Source organism: Acartia tonsa, chromosome 6 (assembly GCF_053477335.1).
Source record: "Acartia tonsa isolate MP-2025a chromosome 6, ASM5347733v1, whole genome shotgun sequence".
Classification (NCBI taxonomy): domain Eukaryota; kingdom Metazoa; phylum Arthropoda; class Copepoda; order Calanoida; family Acartiidae; genus Acartia; species Acartia tonsa.
The window spans coordinates 30,769,401-30,794,814 of NC_137265.1; the positions used below are offsets into that span (position 1 = coordinate 30,769,401).

General features: G+C 30.2%; 1 long non-coding RNA gene across 1 annotated transcript; it reads left to right on the forward strand.

Annotated features, from left to right (window-relative positions):
• Positions 1-24,853, forward strand: LOC145323062 (uncharacterized). Its single transcript, XR_013880861.1, has 2 exons — positions 1-244; positions 24,725-24,853. It is a non-coding gene; the product is annotated as an uncharacterized LOC145323062 (long non-coding RNA).
• Positions 24,854-25,414: the final 561 nt, after the last annotated feature.

Below are 25,414 nucleotides of genomic sequence, written 5' to 3' on the forward strand. Positions count from 1 at the left end.
AGATTTAGAAAATGAATTGTTTTACCAAATGCAATGGTTAAAATAAGGAAATAAAAATGAGTGATGAAAAAAGTGTTGTATAATACATAGGGTATATAAAAAATATACTGGAAAAGGTGAAAATAAATAGTTCTCAAAAATGTCGCAAGGTGACGCGGAGAGTGGCGCTAGTGTTTGTAACTCCAGTATGGAGGAAATCAAACTTTTGGCGGGAATTTTCCAGACCATTGTTCAAAACTGTAAGGTAAGAATCTTTCCAATGGATATAAAATGTCCCCAACAGGGGATCCAGGTAGTTGTCTGGTTATACTACTATATGTATAGATTTATTGGACAGACATAATTACTTAAAATAAGCTTCGCTATAATAAAAATCTCAAAAAACGCGCGGCTAGAGCTAACTACACATGGAAGAACACACTTCTTTGTAGAAAATATATTTCGCTTTATTCAAGCCTTCTCAATTCTATAAAATAATAACCATATTTGCAAAAATTCTTAAGAAAACAACAAGCTTCATACTAGTTAAAATTAATATAAGTTTAACAAAAAACAAGTTGAAAATATTAAGTACTTTGAAAAAAAGAATTTTTAAAAACAAAATAAAATCCAAATCTTTTTACTTTGAAATATGGTGTACCTAATTGTTTGAAAGTTTATGTACAACTGAATTATTTATTGTAATGGAAGGGGGGGGGGGAAGGGTTAGCAGATGAAAATTGGCGGTCAAACTTTTCAACAGTGGTAAGAATTTATACAACAACAAGGAAGAAAATATTCAAATAAAAATATAATATTTGTTTGATAAATTACAACACATTTGTTAGAGTGTAGAAACATAAAAATACATATATTAGATTCATTTGATAACTCTTTTTGTATATCATTATCTTTCTTCCTATCTAAGATTACATATTACATACATGGCATACACACGCATATGAATTATCTTAAAAATATCTAAATTTTGTTATATTCCTAATTTATTACAATAACATCATATTAATTTAGAAATGTAACGTAAGAAAACCTAGGAAATTATAGCCATAAAAATGGAAGAAATAATTGCGTACTTTATAATAATCAAATTTGCAGATATTGTCTTTGACATATTTTTTTGTTTAAAACTTTAATTAAAAATTTGTCTCAGCTTTAAAAGAAAGGACGTACAGAAACCTTATTTGTTAAGTAGCTGCGCGACTTCAGACATATGTATTGTAATAATATTTGTTTCCTTTTGTAGAAGTATGAAATATTAGTAGTTTATAAGTAGTATCATGGATACATGGATGAGACAATGGACAATGAATCAATTATTCCCCCAAGACTTATGTTTAGCCTTTGACAGTGTTTAATTGAATGTATTGGAGTGTGTGTGTGTGTGTTGGGGGGGGGGGGGGTATTATGAAAGGGCCATTGCCCTCTCCCTCCTAAAATACACAGCTAGAATATAAAATACTTTTGTTTTTATACATTTACTTACTCTAAAAATTAATGTATAGTTTTTAGCAAAATAGTAAGGTTTATGTTTTCTGGGAGTCTTAATATAAGTTTAGAATAAGCTGAAAGGTCCTGTGTTTTAATAGAAGATAAGTGTTTTTAGATAAGTAGACAACACTTTTATCGCACAACTTTTGTTTACCTATTCGATGTTTGATAATGTGTTTATCCTGTTTGTGGGTCAATACATCTTTTTAAAATCTTAGTTTTGCTTGGATATTACACTAGTTTCTTATGTTCTCTAATAAAGTGAACACGTAGCGGGCTAAACTAAAGATTCCCCCCATTCCAACCACTGTACCCAATCCCCTGCCCTTCTAATAAATGAACGAACTGACCAATAAATGAGTTCCATGTTGGTAGGCTCAATTGACGAAAATTTTTCCCTGACATAATATCCAAGTATATTGATTCTACATCCATTAATACAACCCTGTTTGCAAAATCCGAAAGCTTCTAAAACACTTATTACTTATGCTTTAAAACGAAAAAAAATTCTCCACTTTTTAGAGTGGCTACCTTTTGTAGACAAGAATAATTTGATACTCGACCTTAATTGCACACTATGTGTTCACAGGGAATACAGAATATTATTGTCAGGGTTAGGTTAGGTATAATTTGATATGCGACTTTAATTGCACACTATTTGTTCACAGGGAATACAGGATATTATTGTCAGGGTTAGGTTAGGTATAATTTGATATGCGACTTTAATTGCACACTATTTGTTCACAGGGAATACAGAATATTATTGTCAGGGTTAGGTTAGGTATAATTTGATACTCGACCTTAAATGCACACTATGTGTTCACAGGGAATACAGGATATTATTGTCAGGGTTAGGTTAGGTATAATTTGATACTCGACCTTAATTGCACACTATATGTATCCAAGGAATAGAGGATATTATTGGCAGGGTTAGGTTAGGTTAGGTAAAGTTAGATTTTTATTAGTACCACACACGCATTATACAAATTTTTAGTCAACCATTTGTAAGTGTTTTTCCTCGACCGACCTAAGAGAGTTCTTCAAAGAGTCAACTAAATAGCCTAAAACATGCCAAGGACCTAGACGAACTATGAACAAAGACTTTAATATTATTGAACTTTCTGTATAATTGTTTACGAGATATATACAGACAAACATACAACCCTATCTACTTACAGGTCTCGAAACCCTTAAAAGATAGCCTAAAATCATGTATGACCCCAAAAAATTAATGTTAAGGAGTTTCAGAGATTGTTACTTCAAAATAGCTTACTATTTTATATAAAATACTAATGGCTACGCCCATAGCATCTCGAGGGAGGGTGGGATGTAAAATAGCATAAAACTGACATAGAATTTTTTATGTAATTGGATTGAATATCATAAAAAAACATTGCTTATGAATTAATTGTGTTAATTGTAGACTAGAGTATATCAAATTACAATGCAAAAATATTTATTTCATAAAGAATAACTTTATACAAGGACAATTGTTGTCCACCATAGCACAGCAATAATTGAATACCGAAAATGTAAATGAAACAGTAGAAGTTCTGTAAACCCCTAGGTCTAATCTCGATACAATAGTATTATATAAAGTATATCCATAGACACAGTGTTTCGCCCTTTTAGGGCTCAGCAGTATGGCTCAATACATTAGAGTTAATTTTGCACATGGCGGGGCTTGAACCGGGAATTATTTTTTTTTGTCTGTAACTAAAGATTTAGGTCCCGGGATGGTTTTCGGCTATATATTTTTATATCTTGGGATGTTTTAAGGTTATTTTTCTGCCCTTCTATACTCTTTAATATAAGGAGCCCCTAGATGCTAGCAGGGGCGCAGCAACTAGTAATATATAATTGATCCAAAAAATTTCGTTTAGTGTCTTAGTGTGTTGTCTTACTTACAATATTAACGTTTAAGGAGTAGCTGCGCTACTAATAATTAGGTTTAGAGTGCGTAGCACTGAGTTACTTTACAAACAAGGACAATGTGGTGCGATTAGTGTAGCTACTAAATATATTTATTTGTTATTGTGTTCTATAGTTATGTTTGTCTGAATGACAGTGTCAGTGCAAATAATAGAGCGGTGTCTCTGTAAACTAGGTTAGAAAAATACATTTGTTCAGAGAATTAATACATACAGACGAACAGACGTACGGCATAACCTTATTTATAAAGTAGCTACGCCATCAGTAATAACCCTGCACGAGCAAAACAAATAAGGGTTTTTGCTGTGCATGTTTTTTTCATTATTCAGTTCTTATCTTTTAAATGTTTACTTTCCCCAAATTAATATGACACACGATCTATTGGCGTACAATGAGGGGGTTGTATAAAGATCAATTATATCCATAAGTAGAGCTGCAATAACAGTTTATTCTAGTTATATACAATTTAATGACTGGAAATTCATCGTTGGATTTTGTACAGTATATAAAAAGTTTTCTCGATTTTGAACAGGCTTTTCTACCAAAAATGTACTAAATAAAGAAACTTTTAAAACCAAATAGTAATTAAAATTTTAAACGTAGTGTTTTGTATTTATTGGCCTTATACTATATAATCTTCAGTACATTCTTAGACAAATAGGTATCTATCATCACAAAATGTGTTGTAGAAAGGTGCATACACAGGTTTTTACAAGGGTAGAGTTGAAAAATACCTTATAAGAAGCGTGCTGAAGGGGTGTGTACCCCCCTTGACAGGAATTAACATAAACCTAAAACAGCCAAAGGGTGTGTCTAGTTGAACAGTCAAACCATTTAAAATCAGAAGGTTTAGAAATGTATAAATGTTTTTTTGCTGCAAAATATACCCTTATTTCCCTGCAGAAAAAATATGATTTATTGCTTATAAAGTAGGTGAGGAAAAAAGAGTAAATATACTATTTGTAGTTTGATGGTGGTGTGCGATTACCTCCGCAAAAGTTTCATATTATCAGAATCATATAAGTAGTGCTGCTTATTATTAAAACAGCAAAAACTTTTCTCTTCCACTTGCTTTACTCTCGATCATCATTAAAACCTTTGGATCATGGAAGGAAAATGAAGTAGCGGGTTTCGTCGTATTTTCACAGTAGCTTTTCTCCATTTCTAATCCTACGTGGCCAATTTCCTAACCCTGCGGGGCAATCATTAGCATTTACATAACCTAGCCTAACCTGAAATAACCTATCAGCTACTGTTAAAAAACGACAAAGCCCACTTTCTTTCCATGATCCAAACCTTCTTATTTATTTTTAATTTATCTTTTTGCATATGAGACTGGGATTATATGCGGAAGTAAATGCACACCTTTGACAGTGACACATGACAAAAATAATATATTAGATTAGGTTGTTTTAGGTTAATAGTAACGTAGTTATCAATATTATCCTTTTCTTTTAAATGCTTATGTTATGTCTTAAACCCCCTAATTGGTTCTTAAATGCAGGACTCGAGATATTGGAATGTAAATTATACTAGTTCCCAAAGTTTTAAGTTCTTTTTTTTGGGACTGATTAAATCTTAATATGTTGGTACAAACCTTATGTGTCCAAACCTCTCCACCAATAATTTTAATTAAATATACCAATCAAAAGTAATTGTCCTGAAATTTCCACAACTAGAAATATTTATCATTAGTAAAACTAAAGTAAATATTGGTGTATATATCAGTAATAAATAATTAATTAGAGAAAAAACAATAATTCATTTTCTTCAAACTAAATTAGGAAGTATTAAAAATTTGTCAATATATTTTACAATAATAATTATCAAAAAAGACAAAAAGCATAAAAAACAAGGTTGTACTTTTCCCTATAATACCCAGGGATATAGGGATGAGGCAATAGAATTAAAATTCGTTCGTTTTCATTATCGTGGACTTTGGGTTCTAGAAATAAGGCAAACTTGCTTTTTTGGTTTGTTTTTGACGACTTTAGGTACTTGGCAAACCAAGAGAAGACCATTGAACTAGAATTCTTAACTGAAATATATAGCCCTGTTTATTGTCTTATCCCTGTGTCCCTGTGGAAACCCTTAACCTAATTAAATCTGTGTTATGTTAGCTGAGCTCTGCCTTAGATAAACAATCTTTATATTTCTACATATGATAGATTTTATACTTACTAGACATTCTGTTATAAAAAAGGATATTTTGTTTGGCTTTTATAAGTTTACTTATAGCATAAAACCACTCCAAGATTTAGATATGAAAATAAAATAGCCTGAAACCTGTTAATCTCCCCTTATATGAAAAACTTTATCTTTTAGGTTGGTAGCGAGATCTTATATAGACAGTCATAAAAATCTTATGATTCTTTTTAATAGGACTTTGCTTCTAGTGTCTACGCCCCTAGAATTCTCTAGAGGAACTATAAAGAGGTTTAGGGATTCTTCCAATTTTTCTGTTATTTTTGTTTAAAAAATAAGAACTGTTTGGGGGTAATATTTGTCTAGTTGCGATTATTTCTAAGGGGGTTAAGATATTAGAGAATATATTTAAAAAAGACAAAAAGACATTAAACTCTTTATTAATCAGAATATGTATATTGCCCTTAACACTCTAGTACAACATAGCTCTATTGTTAATCTATTGAACATAATTGGAAGTAATGTGGCGACGCCCCTCACTTTTTACTTGTCCTAATAGAGAAGTGCTTTAAGCATATTAAGATAAGGTAGTCATAACACTTTTAAAACAATGTAAAGATAATTAAAAAAAGACTCAGTAAACATTTACTTTAACTTAAAAAGCATAATTCATTTTTTAAAAATATTTTTTTTTCATAGATAGCGAAGTATAAAGTGAAGCTTACAAAATATTTTATATAAAAATGAAAATAAAATGCTGTTCAATTCTGTTTCCAAACTTTCTATCATTGTCAGATGTATGGACTTTCAGGATGACATACGAGCATTCCATACTAAAAAAGTAGCTGCGCCACTGAAAAGGATAGGATAAAATATAAATTTTAGTGTCATATATATCTAATAGTCTGAGAATGTACACAAAAAGAGTACAGGGTCTAAGCCACTTGAATGCTGTTTTTAAACGTTCAATTAGTTTTGTAATATATAAAAATCTCTATATTTTAACAATCTAATAAAAAAACTTGTTTGAAGGTAATTGTTAAACCCAAGAAAAAAAAAAACACATGTACAAAATATGTACTGTACAAAGTCGAACCCTAAATTAACCACTCACCTTAGTTTTGTGTTACCTTGTATTACAATTCTCAGTTTGAATTAATTAAATTGGAAGCTTTGTAGTATAATCAGGGAGGGAGGGGACAATGTCGATAAAATTAATTTATGTCCACATCTTTATCTTTCCCCGAATATTTACCATTTACAACAATCAGAAATTGACAAAAAAAATGGTGTTAAATTGATTTACTTTTAATTGTCCTATCCCTGCTTTCCTTGGTACTAATCCTTTTTACTTGTAATTCCATGTTTTAATTAAGAATCGGATTTGGATAGATAATAGATTTATAACAATAGATGCACACTAAGGATAAAAATCGTAAATTTCAAGATATGTATGGCACAAGTTCCTTCACCCCAGGCCTATGTAGGTCAGCATAAAACCACCCCAAAACACTTATACCTATAGATTCCCTTAAAAATACAGTTCGGATCATTATTTTCTGAGATATTAAGCTTTAGACAAAATACATTACTACTTTATCCCCTTAGGTCCGAAAGGGGCTAGAAAAATAGACTAAAATCTGGAAATAGAATAGCCTGAAACCATCACAGAATCTATATGAATCCTACTGATTTTCATAAAAGGATCATATTTAAGAGTTTGTCAACGAAATTTTAAGAACATGATTTTTACTAGAGAATTTTTAAAATATTAACAATGTGGTCTAAAAAGTATAGTGTCTGACATTTTATAGATTTAACACTAGTCTAATGACTTTATAGCTACAGTATTATTAATAGTCAAAATGATTCAATGGCATAAGATATTATCAAATCTCAAAACTTTTTTTTATGTACATATATATACTCATATTTTAAAAGCGATATAATTATTATGATAATGATTATGCTGATAATACAAAAACCCCAGAAAATGTGGTCATCCTTCCTAGAGGCTTTGAAAGTCATCAAAAAAGTTATCTTTTTGTAATTGCATAGCCCATGAACATAGATGTTCTTGTCTATTTTAATATTTTAATTTATATTTTTTTCAGCTTTTCTGATTTTCTATGATAAAATTTTACAAGATGATTATACCAATTTAAATTAATTTAAAAACATAAAAATATTTAAATTGTTTACAGCTCTATTCTGAATAATTTAGTTAAAGGATTGGGCAAATTAGCTAAAAGTTTTTAAAGTTTTAATATCTTTAAATTTTTGGAGTATTTGTATTAACCCACAACCCTTTGTTATGTAACCAAAAACCAAGTTTAGGCCAAATTTACGACAACAGAATTTTTACGAACACCTTTTCTCATTCGTTGGCTCAAACACCTTGGGCACCTTTGATAAGATATATTGGTTCATGGTCATTGGGTATGTACATAGATTTTTAGTCCATTGATCCCTTAAGATCCATATATAAGCTTAGTTACAGATCCTTTTATTGGAGAATTTTACATCACAAAGAAAGAAATATCAATTTTCAAGTTGTGTAAAATTGCATTTCAAACTGTTCCTAAGAATAAATAATTGCAACTGTATCACATAAAGAAAATAGGATAACTTAGGCAGAAAATTTACTGTGATATTTTGTTCTTAGAATAATCTTTATTTTTAGAATTTTATACTGTCTTATACACTTTGGTGTAGGAAGGGATATTTTATCAAAAGAAAAATTAAATTCTAACATCTGAAGGACAAAAAATTAGCCTAAAACCAACTTAAGACTTGTGAAACGAGATTGAAATGGAGAACTTGATAATTTCAGTATTTATCAAAATCTTAAGCTACATACAAAAAAATATTACTACTTAATATAATAGGATAACATTTCGTTCTAATGGTTTCAGAAAAAACTTAAAGTTTAGTTTAAGGAAGGAGGAAAGGGACAAAGTTTTATAATAATGTACTCTCATTCGTGGGCTTGAAAACAGTGGGTAGATCTATTAAATCCTGATTGGGTTGTACAAACTAGCTTAAGATTCCTTAAATTTTAAGGAATTGATATAAGAAATTTTTCGACTATTTTTAGTCAATAGCACAATGTCATTGTCAAGTGTCAAAAATTTATCACAGAAAATTGCAAAAAAATTCTTTGTACTCCAGGACAGGGACAAAGTTTAGGAAGAATTGGAAGGAAGAGTGGGATGTAGAATGTAGATTGGATTTTCTGCCATTGTCTTATCACTTTTTATTTTTCATAGGCAGACAATAATAGATTACCTTTTTAGCCTCAAGTTAAATTTGAAAAGCCATTTATGGTCTATTTAAAAAAAAGAATTTATTCTGACATAGGAGGTAGTTGGATGTTTCTACTCATTAAAGCATTCAAGTGTTTTCATAACAGGTTGTAAGCTCTGATTTGGTTGGGGAGGGGGTTGGTGGATTGAACCCTCCTGAGAGATAAGGCACACAAAAAACTAAAACCCCTAAAATTGTTTTACTTAAAAAATTTAGGTTGTAGGGTAATTATAACTCTCTTTCAGACCTTTTTAGATAATCTACACTAGTTAAATTTGACTAATAATCAACCAATTATGTGTAGGTACATAAACCCATACCAAATTTACTTGTTTGACATGGGCAATGACATAAATGGGTGTAGGGGTGGAGCAGATAAATAGCATTGCATGTCAGAGCCTTAACAAATTACACACATACTCACACACACACACACATACACACACAGACAACCACATATACACACAAATAAGAATAAGTATTCTAAGTTGTAGAACAGGAAAGACAAATATTAAGATATTAAATGTTTAATTATGTATGTAATGTATATGAACATGATTGTGCTATGTGTGTCTGGCAATCTGTCTGTCTGCCTGTCTGTAATGCTATAATTACTTTTTAGATTTTTTCCCTCCCCCTTTTACTCTTTCACTCATTCTTATATCTCTCTAGCCATCTTTCTCACTAAATCTTTATTTCTTTCTTTCTTTCATCTTTTATCCCAAAATTCCAATATTCATTATCATTATCATTTGACATATTTATACTTTTGTTGAACGTTATCGTCCTTGTTTTTTCAAATAACCTTCCTCGCACACAATAACAAATATATGCTGTCAAAAAGTTGTCACAAAAAGTCTAGTTTTCTAATCTCAATAACATAGGTGAAAATGATGATGATTATAATGATATAATATTTTGTAATGATATGTAGCGCAGCCAATATAAAGGTTTATTTGTCCGTCTATAAACGTCTCTATTGACTGTAAATTATTGGTTGAACGAAAGTCTTGAAATTTTAATTAAGAATTTTTTAATACTTAAATTATCCCTATGTAATTACCCTGTAAATTACTGGATAACACTTTGTTGTTTTATTTTCATGGAAAATGTTGAAAGCTATGAAAAAGTTTTTTTTGGTAACTAATGAAATAGGCGAAAAAGTGATATTTTTTTGGGCATAATATCTGTCTAATAGTTTGAGTAATCATGTATACTTAGTTCAGATTGCAGCTACTCTATAATTCATTTAATTTACAGCAATTCTGATAGAACGTATTATTATTGTATTACAGTCTTACATCTTATGAAATAAATCAAATGAAAATTACTTCAATATTCCAAAAAATTGATAAAAGCCTAGAAAGTTATTGTAAATCGACCTTGTATGTTTTAGTATGTAGTATTTGCTTCCAGAATGTTTTCTAGTTACGAAGCTACTCTCAAAATACTTCGCTTTTTTTGTTTTTGTATATCTTATTATTACAAAAATGTATCTTTACACCCACCCTCTTTTTATAAAGAGTAAAGTACAACAGTTCATGTTTAGCGAAAGCTAAAAATAAGTACAGTAGGTATATGCTATTTTATTATGAAAAAATCAATATAAACAAACCAATAGTCAAATCTTAAGAAGGGGTTATTATGTTTATCATGATAGAGTATGTACAAACATTGTCTTTCATTGTCTTTTCCCATAAACAACCTTTGCTAATCATCATCCTTGTTGTATGTGTTTACATATTTTCCAAGTGTACTTGCAAAATATTTTGCACGGGGTGGCAAATTTTCAACATCAATCCCCTGTTAAATCTGGAGAAGATATTGGATTGACTAAAGTGGTCATTGCAGAAAGGATTTTGAGGGGGGGGGGGGGGCTTGGATTTTGGGTACTTATTTAACAATTGCATGCTGTAAGTTTCAAACTAGTAGATTTTAAACATTTTTAATCTACAGAACGGTTAGTTTTGATTTTTATCATTGGGAGTTTATATCAATTTTATTGGGTTTCTTGATATGTTCATCTATATTATGACCAATATTGAGTATTAACAAAACCCTGAACTGTTCTACTAAAGACTTAGTTTGATATCAGTACACTAAAGTTCTATAGGAAATTTTAGAACATCTAGTATGTACATAAATTATGTAATAAATGATGCACTTGTAGGGGAAAAATATTAAGAATCATGAAATTATCCATAGATGCAAAGCTCAAAAGTTAATAATTTTTCAAATGGCTTTAGCAACTTTAATCAATAAAAATGATGCTTTAAAAAGCTCTGCTAGGAGAACTTTTGTATAGCAGGTTTTATTTATGACATAATTAAAAATAACAAATTCTCTTTAGAATACTAAGTAATACCTTTAATGGTTAAACCTGTGTTTAAAATTGTAACTGCTTATGGGCCAGTGCATTCCCACTAAGTAAACTACCAGCATAATATTAATAGAAAAGATTTGAAAAATTAAAAAATAAAAAATATTAATCTAATTAACTTTTATTTAAAAACCTTGAAAATGATAGTCTGACCAAAAACCAAACCCAAAAAGAATCATTTGCTATAATTATGTTAGGCCCGATATTTTTCTTTAATTTTTTTCCATGTGTTTTTTAATATATATCATTACTCAAATATAAGGTCAAGGGTGGCGTGCTACGAAATGGACAAGAAATATGCCAGTAAATCCGCCGAATTAGAACCATTTCTAAGCTATACTGAAAAATCATGTATCGAATCGCATTATAGCTAGTTTTCTACGAATATTAAAATAAAAATCTAACATTAATACCAGTTTTGTTAGCCGGTATTCGACCCCTCTTTGTTTTAATCCTATTATTTTTTATTTTAATATCTGCAGAAAGCTGTCCAATGTCCATTAAATAACCATTAACCAATTTTTCTACTCAGTCTATTCATTATGGGGGCGAGGTGGGTAGGTAAATTAAGACCTCGCCCCAAAAAGAACCCTCCCTCTCCCCCCACAAAAATGGGGTTAAAACTTATTTAAGTTGATGGAATTCTATCAAACTACGTTAATCTATAATACAAAGTAGCTTGATGTCTGTCCGTCTGTCCGTCCGTCTGTCTGTCTGTCCCTTAAGATCTCGGTAACCACTGAACCGATCGGATTCTACTCTTCAGGGAATATACCTACTGGTCCTGTGGTGGTTTTAGGCTATTTTCTTGGGGGGTGGGACACCCCCAACCCCCCCAAAAAATAAAAAAATACCCCCCCAATTTTTTTTTTTTTTTTTTTTTTTTTGCAGAAGATTTCCTAGGTCCTTTATTTTTTTTGCAGAAGATTTCCTAGGTCCTTTATTTTTTTTTGCAGAAGATTTCCTAGGTCCTTTATTTTTTTTGCAGAAGATTTCCTTAGTCCTTTTACGAATTTCACCTCAATTTTTTTTTGATCACCTCTTGGGGCAAAGCCCCTAGAGGCTAGGGGCGAAGCCGCTAGTGGTATAATAAATTATTAATATTTAAACATCTAGGCCTTCTTTGTGGCATTCAAAGTTATTTAAACATACGTTTTGTATTTAATAATACTTTAATTTGCTTTGCTTACGAATTTACTCCTAGTATATACTTTTTTTTGTTTGTTTGTTGGTTAAGATCTCGCTAACCACTGAATCTATTTTATTCTCCATTTTAGAGACACTTCACATTAGGGTCTTAGGGGTTTTAGTCTTTTTTTTGTTGCAAATCCCTCCATCTTCGAATCTAAAGCCCCTATGCAATAGAATCACATCCGATTTATTTAATAGAATTAATGGTCCAAAATGACCGAAAACTACAAGTTTTAGAAAAGCTTAGCATTCCACAAAGTTATTGAATGATAGCATAAAACTAGCCTGTCTAAAATTTAAACTTGACGTAAAAAGATGCATTTTTCTTTTCATTTTGTGTTGGTTAGTCATTTTGGCACTATCGAATTCATTTCAAATGGACAACCTCTCTCCACTACTTTCAAAAAATAAATGCGAGATATATTTTTCCAGTATATCTAAATAGAATCCAATGGATTAGAACCGGTTCTCAGCTATTCTGAAAAAATCATGTACAGTATCATATTACAGACAATTTTCCCAATTATTGTAATACAAATCTTAAAATCAATACCAGTTTTGTTAGCCTGTGACTTCGACCCCTCAGGGCCAACAAAACGAGTTCAAAGTTTTCTTTATTGCTTATCTTAGTTAACACTGTATAAGGATATTGGATTAAAGTATTAAATTTAATAAGATAAAAGGGGAAGAAGGGTTTTAATAAGTTGCAAATAAACCTAATAGAAAATCACTCTCTTTTTCCCTTTATCATGTTTAGTCATCTAAAAACAAGCGAAGAAAAATTATTTTGTAAAATAGTAGAGTAGGTAGAACTATTAGTTAGAAATAATATAGTTAATTTTTCGCCCAAAATTAATCATCTATTTTTTTCTATGCCTAATTGTATTAATTGTTTTTCTGTGAATATGTCCTAATAATCTCGTGTATTACTGAAAAACACGGCCATTATCTGAAAGTGTTACGTATAGCTTACCTTTAGACTACAAAATAAACCATCTACTCTACTTGTACTCTGCCTAATCGTATTATTCTCAGTCAGGGGAATATACCCTATCAATATAATGTATTCCAAACATTTTAATTGCTCGACCCTTGTCTGATAGTGTACAGCTCATTGTAATAAGTAAAGCTTACTTTTAGACTGCTCCATCAAACAATAGGAATAGTTTTTTTATTCTTATGTTATTACTCGATTGTAATAAAACCCTAAATAAAAAATGTCCAACAATTAAAGAATGTATTATTTTGTACTTTGTATTTTCTAAAGCTTATCCCTGCACCCTTACTTAATTTTGCATTAATAATGCACTGGTTTCTTCTTTTCAAATAAAAATACAAATTTTTCCCTTTAAATTTTGCACGTATAATACGTTATGAGGACCTTAGATTCCCTATATTTCATTTTAATTTTCCTACTAACTAATCTAAATTATTCAAAAATATTGACGTAACTGAACCCATTTACTATTTTTTTGTAGGTTCATATATATATGCTATATAATAAATAATATGTATATTTTCATGGATTTGATCATTCTTGTATAGAAAAAATATGAAAATATGCATAAATTAAGATTTTCAGATTTACTAAATTTAATGAAAAGATTGTAGACTTGAATTTTGACTTGATAACAATTATTTATATTTTAACAAATTTTAGTTTGTTAAAAATATAAATACCCCAGGCGATAGTATAAATGGTAACTAGTCATGGGTTAGTAATCTGAAAGGTGTTAATTTAATCGAATCTTAGTATTTTAGGGCATTTTTAGTTGTTCTTTAGGTATGTAAAGGAATGATTTAAATTATATTTTTTTGTCTATAGCTAAATCATCTAAAGATAGTAAATTATATATGTATAGTAGTTTCGCAACTTAAATTTAATTTTTTATCCCAAAAAATATTAACCATCTTCCACTTAATCAAAATGTCAAAAATACATCAATTTTAAGGTGTAATAAAAAGATATCTTTGAAAAAAGTATGTTTTCTCCTTTAAGCAAAAAGAAATGTATAGAATCTGACGGTGGATGCTGCATTTTTAATTTACTAAAGAAACGGAAACTTAAATGAGATACTTTTTTGCCTCTTCCCTTTATACAGGAGATAATTGTTTTCTATCCTGTCATAGGTGGAAACAATAAACACTAAATAATACATCTTATCTTAATTATGAATATAACTCTTTAAGTGGATATTATCGATTAAAGAGACATATTACACATTTTTATATTGGTTAGTTTAAGGAAACACTAAAAATTTATGCCTATCAATTTCTCAAAAAGGAAATAATTTTTCTAATATCTTAATGTTCAAGCCTAAATTAATTTATTACGTAGTTTATGCCCATAAAAAGTAAAATACAAATTAGATAAATTGATTATAATTAATAGAAATTTGTTGATAAAAATGATCTATTATCTAAAAACTTTAATTTAAAAGATAAACAAAATGTTGCATATTTGCGAAAATTTTTATTCGTGTAGTAAAATGTTATTTTACATTGTTTAAATCTAAGAAATAGTAGGTTTGTAACTCTAATGTTAATCTAGTTGCTGCGCCTCTAGTAATAAGAATGTAGAAAAAACATTTAGATAGTTTTAAATAATCCCTAGACCTATAAGAAGCTTCCCTAAAATGGAAAACATGATTGGTTGAGTAAATATTAAAAATCTTAAGCTACAGACAAAGTAACTTTACTACTTTATATAATAAGATTTAGATTTCTGAAAGCTCATAATCAATCTAAGTTTTGAAATTGTTTATTGTGTTACTATTGTCTTGCCATTGGGAATGGGATTCATTATTCAGTTGTGTGATGTTAGTGTTCTAAAATTTCCTATTCATTGTATAGATATGCTCAGCTCAGTTTAGAACGTAAAAAGGTTTAAGATCTCAGGGACGGAGTATTCCTCAAAAAAATATAAATTTTTGTCACAAGAATCTCATGAGCTTCTAAAGTTAAGATTTGTTTTTGATAATATAGCAATTCTTTATTATATAAATAGGATAATCCTGTCTTCATTTATCTGTACATCTCTCTCAAATAACATAGGTTAACCTTTGCAAGAACGCCCAAGCTTTATTTAGGAAGATAAAATTATGGGTTTCAAACAGTGTTGCGGAGCCGGAGCCGCCATATTTTGCTGGAGCCGGAGCTGTAATTTTCGTTAAAAAACGGCTCCGGCTTAAGTTTAGGTCCATTTTTATCAAAAATTTTACTTTTAAAACCTTCAAAAGTCAAAAATAGACGTGGGAAAAAATATGTCTCGTTTTTTCTTGATTTTAGGTCGGAGCCGGAGCTGGACCCGGAGCCGGTGCCGCACCAAAATCAAACGGCTCCGCAACGCTGATGGTTTAAAGGGGTAATCTAATGTCATCTTTGAAAAATTGTATGTGGTAAATGAGAGGTTTCAAAGTTGAAGGGGGCAAACACCACCCTCTCCACTTTGAAATCTATGTACCTATGAAATTTAATTTTGTCATTTTCTATCCCTTATCAGTGTAAGGTCTTCTTTCATGTTGATATCAATTGGCAAAGATACAATAAAAGGCCTTCAATTTAAACAGGGATAAAGGGATTTGTTAGTTTACATTTTAGTGTATGTACAGGCATAAGTCCTAAAATATAAAAATTACACAATAATGATCTAATGCTTTGGTCTAAATAGACAAAATTCATTTTAATGCAGGTGTTCTGATGTTGTAATGGTCCTTTAGAGGTTAATCTTTGTATTATAGTAAAAAGTTTCCATAATGATAGTGTTAGGTCTATTTGATAACTTTTATTGTTGTTAGATATAAGTTGAATTAAATAGCTGAGAATTTAGCTTTCTAACAGCATCTCAATTGTAATTCTTTACATTGAACGTAAGCAATACCTGTACTGGGAAAAATGTTTTGATTCAATGACCTCCCGAGATAAACTTTTTCCTTCTTAAGGTTTGGTTGTCTATTTAGCTACTCTAATATTATATCAATTTTAATTAAGTTTTATATTAACTGGCAAAAATTTAATTTTATATAGAAGCTTCTCCAATTGGGTTAAGGGAAAAAGGGCCTATAAATTACACTGGTACTCAAAGTTTCATAATAAAAAACATTTCCTTGTACATTGCACACTGGTCTGGAGGGGTCAACAATTCAATTTTTCCTACCCATCAATTTAGACAAAAGTTGACCTGCCAGCCTTCAAAGACATCCTGGGCCACCTATATTTTAAATATCAACCCATGTTGATAATATGTTTTTTGAAATAATTTGGGGCCGCAGAAGCTGCAGAACTCTAAAATCTAAGAACGTATTATTGACATTGTTAAATTGGCTATACTTGCTTAAATCTGATAAAATCAAATATCCGCATGTTGGAAATTGTCCAACTAAAATAAGTCCTATATAAGTTCAAAAATTATTTATAACACAAAAAATGGTACAAAATGCAAAAATGTGTTTTTTTTTTCTTAGTTTTTAAGATAAGGGTAAGTTTGGCAAAATTTTCTTATTGAGTACTCTCTGAGCTTTTCGCATGTTTATTAAAGAGAATTTGTTGGTATTGCAATTAGCTTCATATTTCACGATATATATGGCATCCGGTTTTGTTCGTTTTTTGCATTATCTTAAAAACTAATAGATCGATTAAATTTCATCGATGTTGTAATTTAGAATTATTCCGACGCACGTAGAGGGGGAAGGATCTATTTTTGCGGAGTAATATCTAATAAACAAAATGAAAACATACAAAATAGCCATAGAGAAAATAATAAAAGAGAGGAATCGAGGTATTTGAAGGACTAAAATAGGCAGTGGGCCTAGAGGCCTATATTGAGCAATTGCCGCGCTGAATTTTTAATGTTATTCCACCACTTTTCAAAATGGGAATATCTTAAAATTAAATGTAATTTCAAGACAATTATGGTTGCTGTTTGAAGCATACATCTGATTTTTATAGGATGATATAGAAATATTTTGAATTATCATTCATTCTGATGAAACCTGATGAAAGAATATAAAATTATCATTATTAATTTTTCATGACTTTGCTACTGACTTTAATCATAACACTCATTATTAGCTTATAAGATTTATATTGCAGTCTATCTAACTTTTATTTCTTAATAAATAAACGTTTTTACAAATTTAAAATGAACATTTGATTGTAAATTATAATAATCAGTTTTTCAGTGCCATCTAGCTTTGGATATAGAACTAGAATATCAAAGTGTTCATCAATTTTTATTTTGCCTGTATTTTTCTTGTTTTGTATTTTTGTCACTAAAGGGCCAAACCCTGAGCGGTAAATAACATCACTTGAAAATGTTAAAAATATTGTAGAAACGAGTATTGTCTTAGAAAGAACATAGATAGCCTTACAGATTATTCACTTATTTAGATTATTCAGTTATGAAATTTTTTATTTAATATTTAGCCTTAGTTTTAATGTATGTCTTTGAAGTAGACAACTAGCGAACCTGGTGGCTGAGAGCTAAACTATTAATTTTTTATTAGTAAACATTTTAAAGTTTTATCATGTTAATTAGATTTAAATATTATGTTTAGGCTAATTTGAAAAAAAATAAATTTTTGATCATTAAAGGTGAACCCTCCTATTTTTAAACTAGGTGAAACATACTTTTCTGCTGCACTAAGACCGTCCACGGCTGTTTGTTTTTTAAGATTCTAAATCAAATTGTATTTTAAATATTTTCTTTAAATTTTTTTAAAAACATAATAAATTACAGAAAAATAATAATAATTAATAAGATAAAATTTTTTTTATTTTTTTTTACATATATAGAATAGGTTATGATTAAGATGCATAAAGCCGCGGACGGTTTAGATAAATAGCAGACAAATTATTTTACTAGGGGGGAAGTAATATTTTACAATGAAATTGGGGTGAGTATTCATCCTCTTATTCTTTTTCCTTATGAAAATAGCTAAATAGTATAAAAATCTGTTATATTTCATGTAGGTTAGTTAAAATAAATTTTTAAATGTCAATTTTATTGTTTTATATTCATATAATTGATATTATTCTTTCAGCCTACTCTTTATGTTTCTTCGTGTGTGTGTGTGTGTGTGTGTGTGTGTCTGTATGCATTCGCGCCTAGTTATTTCGTAGCGTAGAGTGAGGAGAAACAAGAATACACACACACACATTCAAACACACAAACAAATGCATCCTTATAAAAATATGCCATAATTTTATTAGCCTCTAGTAAGATGAAATTACAATGATTTAAAATATTTTCTAAATGGATAAAATCAAGAAAATTTAGATAAAATAATCAAGATATTAAAAATTAAAAACGCGCAAATTTGAAATTTGCAGCTGGTGAAAAACTGGTTATACTTACAAAAATTTTTACTTCACATGATATTTAGCCAATGCAATTGTCTACAAAAAAGTATTTCAGAGTCTTCTTGATTTGACAACTCCTTCCCGCCCTAAATGTCCAATAAAACCTCGGGAACGGCAAAAATCAGACTTTAAAGGTCATTTTAACGGTCTTTGACCTTCAAAGTCATGTAATTTTTTTTTCATAAATGGACTCCCTGACCCATAAAACCCCTAATTTGCTGTATTGGGCATTAAAATCGGCCAAAAGACGGCTGAAAACGAATTGTTGACCCAAAACTGCGTTTTCAGACCAGTGTGCATTGGATTAAAAACTTTGGGTACTTTTTACTCCTTTTACCTTTCCTGTTTTTCTGAATTTAATTCACCACTCACAAATATTTTAGCGGACAAGAAAAAATGCTGGAAAGAAAAAATATATAGATAATACTTTATAAAGAAAGAGAAAGTGAAAAATATACAATAATTATACATCTATAGAGGTTAAAAAATTGAAGATAGATAATTTAAAAAGAACTAACAAATGATGATTTTGAAATGCTTTGCTTTAATAAATTATTTTGACATTTTTTCAAACAAAGTAATATAATGGTTAAATACATAGGGTAAGGGGGGGGAAGTTTCGGTAAGGGGCTATTCTCGGTAATTTCGACCTACCTTCATTAAATGACCTTTTTCTCCATGTTCCTTTCAAATGACAGAAAAAAACATAAAAGCAAATTTGTTCCTTATTAAATTGCCTACAAAAAAGTATAAAATGAATTTTTTGTGAGATGAATATTAAGGGTACTTATTGGGTCTCAAAGTCGGACGAAAATTTTTTTTTTTCCAAAAATTTTTTAGTAGGTGTGTAAAGATCGACCTACACAAAAATTGGTAAGACCTAGAGCTGATATGAAAAACTTTTTGAACTAGAAATTGCCCGCTTTTTCCAAATCCGTTGAGAGCTTTAAAATCGGGTTAATATTTTTTTCAAAAATGACCAAAGTTGGCGCCGGGGGAAAAATCGGTAATTTCAAAAGAAATTAAAATTCAACTTTTAAGGTCATGTTTTCATGTTTTCTTTTGTCAAATCTATTATTCCATATGGACTTTTTAAGAATTAGGCCTAAAAATGAATAGAACAGATAAAAAACAAAAAAAAAATTAATTTTATTTTTTGAATCAAAATTTTGCGAGGAAAAAATCAAAATTTCTGGTCCTTTGAAAAAAAAATATTTTTGACATAGGAGGAATAGTCCAATCTTTATGAATTTTTTTGTGGTTAATCCCAATTACCTATACTAATTATGATTTATTACGCTTGTTTGGTCGTTTGGCCTTTTTTCATCGATTTTTTTAAGGTTAAAATGTAGTCAAGATTTTTTGCAAAGATGACACTTTTGCTTCAAATTCAATTTTTGAGGTCAATTTATAATCAATTTTCATGTTTTTTGGGCTAAATCTATAGTTCAATGTGAGCTTTTTTAGGATCAGGCCTAAAAAATAATAAAATACGTTTTTTTCTTATATTAATTTTAAGTTTTAAAAAAAAAAATTTTCGAGAAAAAAAAATCGAAAATTCGCGTCTTTCAAAAAAATTCATTTTTAACATAGAAGGAATAGTCCGATCATTATGAAACTTTTTGTGGATAATCCCTATAACCTATACTAATTATGATTATTTATGTTCGACTGGCCGTTTGGCCGTTTTTCATCGATTTTTTTTAGGTTGAAAAAAATTACCGATATTTCCCCCGGTGGTGGGGAAATATCGGTAACTTTTTTGAGTCCAATTTCGGCCAACTTCTAAAAGTCCTAGGATAATGTCCTTTTAGGACCTGATAGTCCTTCCCGTAAGCTTTCTACTGGTCTTGGTTTCATTTGAAAATATTAATATTTACCCCATTTTTTTTCAAAAAAAACGAAAAAAAACCGATATTTCCCCCCCCTTACCCTATTTCCTTTAAGATCTTGGAAATATAGAACGATAAACAATTACCCACTTTTTTCAATCAATAATTCAGTAATCGTTCAAACAAAAACCAAACATGCAGAGCAGACACATGAAATACTCCGCAATTTGTCTGTATGCTTTATTGGAATGAATTTAGTATTATTTGAATCTTACACCAGATTATTATGTACTCTAATTAACTTGTAGCTGGCTAAAATAACTACATCCACCCCATTACCCCATCCACTCCCCTCTTTCTAGATGAATGAAATGACCAATAAGTTATGTCCTTATTAGCAACTTAATGAAGCAACCAATAAAAATTCAAAGTCTCCAAAGTTTTAAAGCCATCGATTAAGAAAACGATATTATAAAACTTTGGGGACTAGCGTAATAAACAGCCCTCTCCCTCTCTGTGTGTAAGTACCATTAAACCTAGCAAGATTTGGCACATTGGCACTTGAAGTGAACAGCACTGAGATTTAATGATATCCATTTCAGGCAGTTTCCAGGGATAAAGGAATAGAGCAAAAATAAATAATTAATAAATAAGTTCTCTTTTATGAAAGTTTTTATTCAAATGATGAAATATATGAAAATTTTTTGGTTTTGATTAAATTATTTTTCAATGTCCTATCCCTCCCTGCAGTTTGTATGATCCTTCCAGGTATTAACAGGAATGCAAGGATGGGTAAATGGAGATAAAGAAATCTTTTCTCCTGGCTGATAAAAATTCCATACATAATATTAGACTTCCAGCCCCTCTTAAAAATTTATGTTGAATCTTGTGGTGATTCTTTAAGGTTAGATAAATTTCAAGGACATGCAATAATTTTTTTAAGGGGCCGGGGGTAAATTAATTGATTTCAAAGTTTTAAGGTGGAAAGTTGTAGGGGGTAACACGAGGGGTTACAAAGTTTACTGAGAAGGGAAAACAGCCCTTTACCCCCCAAGACGTCTATGGTTAGATTAGATTATGAAGCCCCAAAGGGCTTTTAATGTAGTGTAATAGCATAGGTTGAACCTAAATACAGATATAAAAAATTTTAATCAAAATTTTTAAATTGCTACCGTATTAGCATGATATGCAAAGTTAACTTTCACCATCTTTGAGAAAAAAAGTTTTATCAAAATCTTCTTATCGAGGGTGTGGTATATATACACTTTTGCCGACTTTTTTTTGCATTGCAATGGTTGCTCCCATCCCAAGGTTATCTATTTGGTTGCAAAAGAAAAGAAAGTGTTATGCAAGTTGAGTAATGTCAGTTGACATTTCCACATACACTTTACACACAGGGATAGGGATATGTAGTAAAAGAATGTTAAATTCTTTTTTTTAAGTAGTGTTTATAGAGTTTTAACAGTTTTAACTTAAGCAGCCTCATAATTTTATTAATAAGTTTGCTTTCTGTCGACATGCAATGTCTATAGTATAAAAGTGGTCATTACTGATTCATTATCGAAATAATGAACATAGGCATGCATTCTTAATTTTAATCTCTAGAATACAAAATTCTTACGGGTGCTATGTCAAATGTATGACTTTTATTGTAAGTTTTGTGGCATGTATCGACTAATAAAAAAAAAAGACTTTGTGACGAACCTAACTGTATTTCAGTAAATAATGTCAAAATTAAATCTAGATTTTATAAATTTTCAAAGTTCAATTATCTTTTCCTGATTTGTCCATGCATTTAATCTAATTCCCAACTTTAAAAAAAGGGAACTATTTTAAAATTTTGTGCTTTATTTTTGTGCTATATTCATACGATTATGAATTGCACGTGGAAACATGAATAAAAAACATAAAATTAATACGTTTTTGTTGGTATTCATTGCGGTCTTATTTGTTAAATATTGTTTATATTGTAGTCAACATTTTTTGTGCTTTTACTTAGAGTTTCAGTTGAGCACTGATAACCCTTCCCTCTTATTTTTGAAATAAATTGAAAAAGGGTTAGTTAGCCTATACCTGCCTGGCCACCCAGTACCCAATATAACCTAACCTTACAGGTCCTTAAGTGATAAATGAACAAACAAAAACATATATAATTTATAGGAATAGCTGCGCTACTAAAGATTTATGATATTTTTCTAAGGCTTCGCAGGTTTTTATCTTTTTTTGTTCAAAGATTATTCATTACTTTTAGATTGATATTAATGGAATTAATTAACTACCGACTGTAATTGATTATATAGATGAAGTCAAAAAGTTTTTCTCTCAATATCTTAAAAGGTTTCATAATTTTTTTTGTAAGACTGATATTTTTCATTCTATTATATTTTAAGAAGGGGGGGGGGGGGGTGGAACTGCAAAACCCTCCCCTCCTTATTTTAACCTTGTGATTGAATTAATTAAGGGTTAAGTGTTTGTTGTTCTTATATTGCTGTAACTTAAAAACAACTAATTCTCAAAACCTAAAATACTTCATAGAAAAGTGGCTGGGTGTATTTTGGACGGTGTATTCAGTAAGATCTAATAAACGGCGCTTCAGATTTGTCCACAACTCCCTAAAGTGCATTTTAATGAACCTGGGAAGGCTTTTTGGAATAAGAAAGGAAAGTAAAGGGGAGGGAAAATAGTTTTCTTTAAATATTAAAGAGTCTTAAGCACTAATATGTAGTTGTTTTAGCCATTTCAGAGATCTTTTGAATTATTCAGATACAGAGAACACCATGATGTTTGTATTTTGTTCTCAATGTTTACACATTACATATAAACAAACAAATTTAAACAAATAAATTACATTTTTCAAGACAGAATTAAATTTAAATATTTTGTTTTAAACATAAAGGGACACTTCAGTTGTTTACCTTTTAACTTTTCTCGTGTTTCTTTTCCCATAGAAATGAAATTGGGATTCTCCAATTTTTTATTTAATTTTTTATTTTTAGGGGGGGGGGGGGCTAATTTCTGGAGGTGAGCGACCCAATCCCTCGAAAAATAGCTTGAAACCACAGCAACACCATTAGGTATATTCCATAAAAAGCAAAAAATAATCGGTATATTGGTTAGCGGACAGAAAACGTTACACCTGGCGGACAGACAGACGGACAGAACAACGTGTAAATGTCCTTTAATGGATTTTCTTAAAAATCTAACGTTTGGAATATCCTTTTAAGACAAAACATTAAGAAAGATGTCATACTCATTAATCATTTCTATTCTTACAAAAACATTCTTATATTTTAATTTAATTTAATCTAGCATTTAATTAAATTTTTCAAAGCTAGAATTTGAATATGTCTTTTTGTTCATAAGGATTTCGACTATGGATCAGAAGGGTTTTTATGAAATCTATGTTGTTTTATATCCTGATAAAACCATCTTTAAAAATTACGTTTTTTAAAGAACAATTCTTATTAACGCCGTTTCAGAGAATCTCTTAGAATAATGTTTTTTTTTACTTCGGTATGTGATAAAAAGGTGTTAAGCAAGATATATTTTATTGCCACTATATATAAACTATCAAAAACATACATCTAATCCATATAATCTTATTTCATTTTTATGGTGTTGTTATTTAAACTATCTTAAAATGCTTTTTAACATAACTGAAGAAGTTAAAAAAAATATGTAGTGGTGTGTGTGTGTGTGTTTCTGATGGGTCAATTGCCAGAAATGACTTCTTACCGACTTTATCATTAAATATAGTTATGATGACAAAAAGACCTTTAGTAACCAACAATCAAAATTTCACTGTGTCTAGGATATGCAAGTGTGTACATTTGACGGTCAACTACTTGAATAATTTTAAGAAAACCATCCCTATTCAAGATAGGCTTTACGCTACTTAGCCTCGCCTCAATAGTATCTCCGCAGTCAAGACTCTTCTGTCGGATAAAAATCCACAATATCTTATCAGTTTCTCTTTCTCTTTTTAAATATCAAAACTTTTCAAAAAAAAATTAATGTTAGCTAATTGTTATTACTAAACTACTTGTGTCCAAAATTTTTCTTATTATTTATAGATTTTCTTTTGTTTCAGAATCTGCAGCCAGTGGTTGGAGAGTTCATCCTACAGACAAACAAACTTGAAGCTCAGCTCAGGGATGTATATTATAAAAAGATAGAAAAAGATATCAGAGAAGCAGAATTATTGGATTTTTCTGTATAAAAACAATGGATAGAAAGTAGGGTTGGGCCGGATATCTGGCAAACGTTCGATATCCGGCCGGATAACCAGATATCCGGCGTCAAAAATTAGCCGGATATCATGTAACCGGATAGTTTTAATATCCAGTATCCGGCCGGATATTGAAAATGACCGGATATCCGGCCGGATAACCGGCCAGACCGGATATCTGGCCCAACCCTAATAGAAAGATAGGTTGACAGATAGAAAATAGATAGAAAGACACAGTGATAGAAAGATGAGCAGACAGACAGATAGATAAATAAAAAGAAAGTTAGGCATAAATGCAGGCAGACACAAGACCGATATGCATATATTAGAGTAAAACACTAGAGGGAGAAAGGGTAAATAACTGAATCTCCCCATCGCAACCGTCTCGTGCAACCTTCTTATTGGGTCATTGAAAATCAACCAATGGTGTCGCTGATATTAACACAGTCAAGTAGCTGAAAATAATTTAGAAGCAGACAAAATAGGTCTTTGAAAAAGGAAGGGAGGTAGTTGTCTGTATATACATCTATACTATAGATCTGTTATGCATAT